Here is a 9,732-nt window from a genome sequence, read left to right as displayed (position 1 = left end):
AATAATTTATAATGGGCAGCACCAGTGTCCCTATTGCAAACCTAGACTCGCTTTCCTGTTTGTGTGGAGTTTCACATGTTCTCCTCTTGCCCACATGGGTTTCCTGCAGCTTCTCTGGTTTCCTCCCACCTCCCAGGTAGGTGGACTGGCAACTCTAAATTGTGAAAAAATGTGAATGAGTGTGTGACATATGGCTGACATCCCACCCAGGGTGTATTCCTACCTCACACCCAATGTTCCCATGATTGGCTCAGGATTCACCGTGACCCTCGCCAGCACTTACTAAAGGTGAATGAATGAATGAAAAATTTACAGCTGCGCTCATACTTTCTCAGTGGGAAACATGGAGGATGTCAAGCTAAGAGTAATCCATGTGTATGTGAGAAGTATACATTATATTAATTCCCATAATCATAATTAAGTTAAACATTTGAATAAATGTGCAATTAGTGATATCTTAAATATGTTCAAATGTTCTTATTACTTGCAAGCTGGCATCTGTAAGGGGTTGAGGAAATCTATCTGCCTCCTAACCATAGCAACACAGCAATGATGACAAATATTTGAATATTTCTGTAAGCTGTACGCTCAGTGCTAACAGTGGCAAATAGCCTTGAACACATAGGCATATGTTTGCAGGACCATTCTGCTAGAAATAAGATTAAATGTCAGAGCTACTAATGTCACTGCTGGTTCAATTGGTCATTGCACTCAAATAGGTCCTCAAGTCATTCTGGAAAGATGATACAGCTTAAAGCAAGATTTCCAAAACACCCTTGCTCCATGTTCATTTAGGAATTTAAATTTTTTATTCTCATACCTACTATACACATGGTTATTAGTTGGTGAGTTGAATTAAATGTGTAAAAGCAGGAACATATCCAAATTCTAATACACACTTGGAATAAATGGACATAAAAAGATTTAAAGGAAAACTCCACCCTGAAACACATTAAATGTTTATACTGAAATATTTGTGATGTGTTTAGTGATTCTATTGCTAATTTGTCAGTTGGTGCTGTATTTTCATTATTCCCGTGAGAAGTTAGCGATCGTCTGCAACAATGATGTCATAAGGAGACATTGCTAGCGCAATGACTTTTAATAGGAGAAAATTTTTCAGTGGCGTCAAACATAATGGGTAATGGTCAGGTTTTGCTGTTTGCTCCTAAAAACAAAAGAGCAAGTGGTGTTGATGATGGTATTAGCATGAAAGTTGAAGGTTTGGAGCCTAACCTGTTTGAGCAGAGTGTACAGCAGAGGAGGTGACCGAGTTAGACAAACTAATGGACTAAAGTGCCGCTGCATTGCTCTCTTTAGGTAGAGATGAAGCAAGGTCTAAATCCCACTAGCACCATTATCAGCAGGTAGCCAAAGGCATTGTGTGTGAAATGTAGGAAAGTGAAAATAGACCAACATGTCAATTAAAGAAGTTTAAACTAAAAAAGTCAACTCAGAATTTCATTATTAAAAAAATCTTGGACAACACTGAAGACCAGATGCTAATTCTAAAGTCATCGAGTGTGAATTTTCAACTACTTTTTCTTAACAAACCCTCCATAGAAGTGTCTTATCTAACATAAAGTGGATTTCCATACAGGTATATAGTTTGTACTTTTTAAAGAAGCAGTTTGTTTTTTAGTTTTTTAGAGCCGACTGCTGTCTGTGAAGAAAATTAGAATTAGCTTCTTACTATTAGCTATAGCTGCTGTGCTGAATTTACTAATGATTACAACAGAATTAACAATGTTGCACTTTTTCTGTTGTTTTCTTTTGGCTAGTTTGAATTAGGTGGGACTATATTGGGACCAGACGATATTAGCTAACCCCATAAATAAATCATAATTAGCAATAAATATCCTTATGTCTGCTATGGCATTTTCATTGCTTCCAGCTTAATGAAGCCTTTATGGTAAATATGTAAACAGAAGCATCTAAATGAAAATGAAGAAACTAGCAAAACTATCAAAACTAGAAAAGAAAAAAAAAACTAACGGCATGCCACTATTTCTAATCATGGTTTTTCCGAAGTATTTTTTTTAAACATATATGATTATTAATAAATCTAGAAATACTTGACTCCCTCTGAACTACCTTTAAGACTATCTGCTAACTGTTTGCTAGCTTGTAAAGTAGCCATGTTTCATTATGTCTATTCACTGAAGAAAACTTTCCAAGCCACATTTATTTATATGTTTGTGCTAGTTTGTTTCACATCCAACTGAATATAAAGACTTCTGACTTAGCTTTTGGTATTCAGAGGAGCACTTGCGTCTCTTTTAATGCAGAGTATGCTGCTGAAGGATTTAAGGGAAGCATTATATTTTCCCTGACTTTTTTATGGACTGTTGATGCATCAGCAGGCTCCTTAAGCAGTGTCTGGGCCGATCGTGGTCTTGTTTGTGGATTCCTACTTACCTTGCCATGCAAGCTCTTGCACTGCATTTTTGCCACTTTCTTTACCATTTTCTCCTGGTGTTTAATGTGGTGATAAGCAACCAAATAAATGGCAATAAAGCTTCCGGTGGGAAAAGCTTGCTTCATTATGTTTTTCAGGAATTACAGGAAATGTGTATTACAAATACTTAAATTGGCATCTGGAAGCCACACATTCTTTGTGCTAGTGCTTTTTCATTGCTATTGCTACGCCATATCAATATCCTGGAGTCTAAATCACACCTAGCCATGCTGGGAGTAATTGCGTTTGCACACTGGATGTGGCTGGTACAGATGTGCTTCAAAGGGAACAACACTTTCCTCGCTGCTCTCTCAAGCGTCTACCGAACCTCTCAGGTACTGACACCCAGCCGCAGGTGGCAAATGACTACATCAAAGCGCGGCTTTAATCAAACTTAGCTTTTAATCCTGCCATTTATTTTAATGAGTCTGGCTAGGAGAAAAGAAAATCAATTTCTTCTCTCTCTTTGCGTTTTGAGTGGCAGATTCGGGATGTTTATGAGTTTTCTGTGCAGAATCGGAGAGATTTCATTTTGTCTGTGCCCTACAGAATTCTCTTTTTCTGTCATAAACGCAATGCTGCCATGACTTTGGTTTGGGGCTGTCTAATTTCAAACTCGTGGCATTGGGAGTCTGCACAATACCCAGTGCAATCATAAAATAAATATATCCAGCCTACATCTGAACCAAATTTGAATACATCTGTTCGGTTCTGTATTGGGGTGCTAAGGCAGATGCTGTTGAGTCACAAAAACAACCGATGGAGGACCTGATGCTCTCTAGAAGTTAGGTTGGTTGTGAATGCTTTTGCAGAGAATTTTGAACAGAGAGCAAAGCGATTAGAAAATTATAAAGCTGCCCTGAAGAAATATAGGCTGATGCAGAGCCGTAAATCTTAAATACATCCTTCAGCAGTGCCACACAGAACTGCAGAACATAGTTTACTAGGATGTTATTAAGTAATTAGTACCCAAGCTGTGTCTCTAGTCACATATAAATACTCTTTTAAATGATTGCATAACTGTGTAGTGTCTTCACACTGAGAAACAGGAAGTAAATGTAATAAAACATAAAGAGAGAGAGAGTGTTCAATGTGGAACGATAATCATTGTGCTTTGACGTGTTAAAGACACTCAGCCTTGAATGCTAATTAATGTGACAAGCAATTTATTTTTGCAGCATTAGATGCTTTCTGCTCTACCTTTTCCATCATGCACCACAGAACTGAACATGGTGGCTAAATTAGGAATAAAACACAACAGAACATGCTATTATAGGAAAATAATCAATGATGAGGTGGTGTGATGAAGCAGAGAGCTGTTACCACACTGAAGTTCATTATTTTGTAATAACAATGTCTTTTATTCCTCTTTTCCACAGCAGTTTATCAACAATGACATTTTTACTAATTAAAGAATGACATAAATTTCACTTGTTTATAATCCACAAGGAAGTTAGTTCCTTATTTCCAGTACGTTATAACAGATATAACCAGTCATTGCAATGTTACCAAGGAACCACAAAGCCCTCCGTCCTTAAGGCTCTCCCGTGTCAAAAAACGTAAAGTTACAGCTTTACCTCTGACTGCTACAAAGTGCTGAAACTGGAGACTCCTTCCAAAAATGCTAAATAAACTTGTCCTCATGCATAACTTCTTTTAATCCATTTATAGCCACCATACAAGTTCCTGTGTTAGTTTTTTTTACTACTTAATTACTATAGAAATTATGATGTATTAGAATGAGTGCATGAATGTAAACCTTGTTGCTGGAACTACCATCAGAGCTGCTGTTATAGAAACTTAATCAAACCCTGCTGACCAATCAGAATTGAGCATTCAGCAATATTAGACAGAACCAACATGGCTATCATTGTCAGCAATCAAAATTGTAATTGTTAATGAAATATCCATTAAAATGTAAAAGACACACAGTACGTAAGTAAGTAAAGTAAGCTAGCTAACTTCAGTGAAGAACTGAACAGACTCCTGCGCAGTCTACATCACATGCACTTTTAGTCATTACCCTTAGATAGAAAATGGTTAATATTTGGATTTTACAAAGCTTCTTCATACAAGCCCACTTAAAATTATTGTCTAGAATGGATCTAATATTGATTATAGTGTGTGATTTAAGACACAGCTCATATCAGTACCAAGGATACTGACATAACTGATACAGTAAACTTTTTTCATTTCATTTTATCTCCTGACTGTGGGACAGTCCACAAAAGAATGTTCCAAGGGAATAATGTTAAAGAAGTAGATCACGAGGTTTTTAACTCAAGAGAGCAAACATGTCCTCAAACTTTTAAAATATCTTTCTCTCTTCAGCTGAGTGTTCATGCACTTCTTGTGTTCGTGCACATCTTGTGTACTTCCAAGCTGTAAAAGACCCATGTTTCATTAATATTCATTGATAACCGTAATCCACATTTTTTCTTCCATTTTAAAATTCTTATTTTCCAGCAAGTCTCATACCGGTAAGGGTGAATTTTTTGATGACATGTAGAATACTGCAACATAACCCCGAGGCAAAAAAAGAATAAGATGGATGCTGTGAAAATAAACAAATAATTGACAGTATTCCTTTTTCTAAAGCCTCACATCTTTCTTTATGAGGACCCTGGGGCACTTTGTTTATTCAGGAGTATCTGCATTAGCTGATGGAAGGTGCCTGCTAATCTTTTCAGATTAGGGTAATTTAATCCAGTATGTCTGAGTGGTTAGGGAAGCAGATGGATTTGGCAGGCTTGTGGAGTCTATACTTGACACGAGTTTCACAAATCCATGAATTATTAAATAACACCTGCAGCAAATCCTGATCCTTTGTCCACTACCCAGAAAAGGCTGGCACCAAGTTTACTTGGCTTTTACTTAACACCTTCCCATAATGAAGTTGCATGCAGAGTAAGCTTGTCCTCAGCAGACGCAGCATCCCACTGGACAAACACAACAGCAGTTATACTCAATTGAGTCTTCAGGCCTTTAAAGCTCTATGTCTAACAGTTTGAACAGAGCAGTAAAGATGATCCTTTGGGCAGATGGTGGTTTTACAATGTAGTAGGCTTGCTTGTGCTGGCATTATATTTACACTGTCTAACTCCCAGTCTACAAACGTGGGCAGGTTTTCTAGTCAACTAAGCAGAAGATTAAATTCAGATCCTTCATATTATTAATTTATCCTCTGTTGACAAGCAACCTTTTCATCATCTGAAATGGTAAATATCAAAGTACTGCTCTAACATATTAGCGGACGCCAGGGGTGGATTGGGAACAAAAATCAGCCTGGGGGTTGGCTTTAAAGTGGCCCCCTACATTTGTCCAAAAATAACAAATGAAAGTGCATCAACCAGTATAACAAAATACTGCTATATTAGGTCCAACAAACAGTATAAAATCACATAAATAAGTAACCACAAACAATTACAAATTTCTTTGTACATATCAGGTTTTTTTTTTTGTTTTTTTTTTTTGCTCAATCAGGACAGTGTTTCTTGATGGTTCACATTAGTAATAGCAAGTGGCCTATGTCTGACCAGCATACCAGTCCCCTGAAATCCCCTGAAATCCCCTGCATGTTGTTGTTTTGCCGTGCTGCCAACACTGGATGATGATAACAACAGTGATCTGCACCTGCACTTTGGGGAAAGCGAAAAAAAAAATCTTTCGGAGCTGAGTGTTCTCATTCACATCGCATAGGTACATATCGGATATATTTTCATGTTTACGATCTAGGACTGCATATGAAAGTGGCTCAGTTCTGATTCAAAAAGATCAGATTTTTGTGTCTATACAGTCCTGAAAAAAATCTGATCTCTCATTAAGGCAGAAGATACCCATCTAATCTACTTATCAATATTAATATTGATTAATATCAGTATTAAACAAAAAAAAAATCATCAATTTTAATACTAAAATATTTTGTTGGTTAGGCTATGCTACCGACTGCCTGCTGTCTCACAAATCACAATCATTAGCAGCCGATTTGAAAGTTCGTTTTTATTTTTGAAAGCTTTGCTGCATCTGCCCGCAAAGCCCTTCTTTTCTTTTTTCACACTTACTCCACACTGCCTTTCTCCAGCCTTGTCTATTCTACAAGCGTCCACAAACTTGATCATCAGAACTTAGCAGACTGAAATAATCCCAATTGTAGCATCTGAGTAGAAGTGTCATGAATGGAGCAGACACCAGGAAAATTCCTGAACTTCTCACTGGCCAATCCACCCCTTGGAGGACGCTCTGGTAAAATGAAGTGCGGTTAAGTATGGGGGGAAATTGTATCAAGTTTGTCTGGTACATTACACACCCTGAGGAAATCTTGTCTGCCCTACACAAATATTCTTTTTGATATATTTCAGATATTTTCCTCGTCAAAAGAGGCTAACAGTAATGTCTGCGCAGTGATGCCAGAGTGATATCAGAAATGCACACGAAACAGTCACGCCATACTATAGATCAAACAAGCGCAAATCATTCTTCCACTTCACACCTGTCAGGAAGTACATTCGATCCATCAGGAATTCATTCCACTCTGCATCATGTGCACAAACTGCTCAGGGACAAAAAAAAACTATGAAATGGTGGTGCAGAAATCATCAGCGCCATGACAGGCTGCCATTAGACCAGACGACTCTGTCTGTTCAGTCATTATGAGTCAGGTCCGCCGGCAGCCACCTTTTGTTCCCAAGCCGCCCAGCTCCACTGCTTCAAAGGACGATGAATGACCTCATTACATGTGGGCTGCAATATCTGTATCACCAAACAAAAGCTGCTTCGCACATCCAAGTCTCTTACAGCTCAGGTAATTTATGGGTGGAATAGGCAAGTGGGACCTGTGACTATGTTCGAGAAAATCCCATCGGCTGCTGTGAATATAGGACAGGACATTTTTCTTAAATGTTGACCTACATGCCATTTTAGTGATTCATATTTTATCAAAGTGAAAATGTCTTACTGTAAACCCATTGTCCTATTCGGCCATCACTGTTGAGATAAAGGTGACTGTGAAATCTATTTTTGCATCGACAAATGGTAGATAAACAAAATAAATTAAATGTAAAAAAAATTAGAAATGAACATTTTTGAACAAATGATAGGTTTCCTTTGATCGGATCTACACTTGTGGTTAAGGTTTGCCATATATTGTGGTTATATAAAGCCACATCAGTATAAAGGTCCTAACATGCACTATGTGAGAAGTTACCTTGCCTGAGGCCCATCATATTTCTTGCAATTTGAAGCTTTCCTAATTTGTATTCTCAAGGAATAGATAGTCTGAAAACTACATTGAGAGCTAGAGGGCACACAAAAAAGCAGTGACCTGTCGCAGCAGATGCTATGCATTATAGGTTTATATTAAAGCCGTGGGTGGGCAGATTCCCGCAGATACAATGACAAGTGAGTGGTTAATCCTAGTGTATACTTTGCTGTGTTGCCTGATATGTTAGCGATGCTGTTAGCTGTTTGGTAAATCAGCATTAGCTGTATATGTAATGTTACATAGAAGAAGATTATGTGAAAGCATTACCGAAAAACTGAGCTTTGGGCTGGGCAAAAAAATCATATTGATTCAAAAGTGAAATTTGATTGACATAAGGATCATTTAAAATGCATAACGCTATCTACCGTCAAATCTACCCTATGACCCTGATGCATATTTTATACAACCTGATGCAAGTTTATCTTCACATCAGGGACAAGACCTCAATACATATCTTATGCTTATTATATCATAACTGATTTTTTTTTTTAAAAAACTTATAATATGGCATCTTCATTTTTTTTTTTTTTTTGATGGTCAAAACTGTTCCATTCACAGAAGGTTGGAGACAAAATGCTGTATCGAGTCCTCAAACCAAGCTGTGAAAAAAACACAGGACTTTACAACAAACCTCAAGAGCAAAACACTAATATGTGTCAAGCCGACATGGCCACTCTCCCATTACGTCCTCCAGAGAGGACACTGTCAATGGAGAGGAGCAGTAGGCTGAGGCTGAGGAGCAAAAGGCTTAACAAGTCACTTTCCTCACAGAAACCTTGAAAAAAGCAAACGATGAAGCTGAAAATAGCAAGTGCTTCACTACAGTAGAGTAAAATTTGTCCTCAATAAGTGTTCCCACATGTGCCATTGATTAGTCTTTAGGTCAGCGTTATAGGAAATATGAAATGTACATAATGCCTAATAAACCTGGAAATGGGAAGCTCTTAACCTACTTCACACTCTCTAATTGCTTTGTCTTGTGCCTCGGTCTGTCTGACTAACGCTCAGTCTAGTCACACGAATTTGATTCAATAGAATGAATCATTGTCCTGATCTAATGTGTTTCTCCTGCTTTGCTGAGCTGACGACTTCTAACAATGCTATCTCTGCGCTGTGTTCTTATCCACACTCCATCCATCCCATCAACTACTGAATTATCATTAATATGAAGAAGTGTGTGAAATGCCTTGAGGAATCTTGCAGCTGAGTGTGAAATTCTGAGAAAACCTTGAACTCATAACTGCTATTTAAAATTCATTTCCTGTCTCTGCACCCAATTTTTTTTTTTCATATCCAGGCACATATGAGTTTGAATAGGAAATAGAATGTGTCTCTCAGGAGATACCAAGAGCATATGGAGACACTGTTTTTGTTAGTCTTGTGAGGCCAGATGTGATCTTTAACAAGAATACACATCAACGTAGAAACAGTCTTGCAAAAACAAGCACAAACAACACTACTCTCACAGGCTTTCCTTCGAAAACCCGCCCCAATTTCCTAACAACAACTTCTCAAGGAAGTCTTTAAAATGAACATTTTACGGAACCATTTTTGCCTTGAAATAGGTAATGTTTGTTTTTGCTGCATCTAATCTGTTCTCTGTATATATAACATCCAGATAGTGTATATACTGTACTGTAAATGGTGTCTTAAGCCTTATTCAGATTTTAGTACATTTTCCAAGGGGAGATGGGGTAATGTAATGATTACCAGAATATTTCTGGTATCTTCTGTCATGTATGTATTCGGAAAAATTATGCCATATTTTTAGCTTCTATAAAATGACCAGTATCAATAACCCCAGGTGACCCCATGGTGTATCCTGTCTCAACTGACAGGGTGGTAAAGATTCTATTATATCCTGTGGAAAAAGAGGTTTTGTGCTTTTTCGTCAGTATAAAGAAAGACACTCCAGGAAGTGCTCACTGTTTTCTTTCATGTTGTGCCAAAACTAACACAAAACCACGTACTGGCTGAGTTTCAAACATCGAACAATAAAATATAGATGAGGTTT

The sequence above is a fragment of the Pangasianodon hypophthalmus genome, chromosome 25, assembly GCF_027358585.1.
Source record: "Pangasianodon hypophthalmus isolate fPanHyp1 chromosome 25, fPanHyp1.pri, whole genome shotgun sequence".
Classification (NCBI taxonomy): Eukaryota; Metazoa; Chordata; class Actinopteri; order Siluriformes; family Pangasiidae; genus Pangasianodon; species Pangasianodon hypophthalmus.
This window is presented reverse-complemented; position numbering follows the sequence as displayed.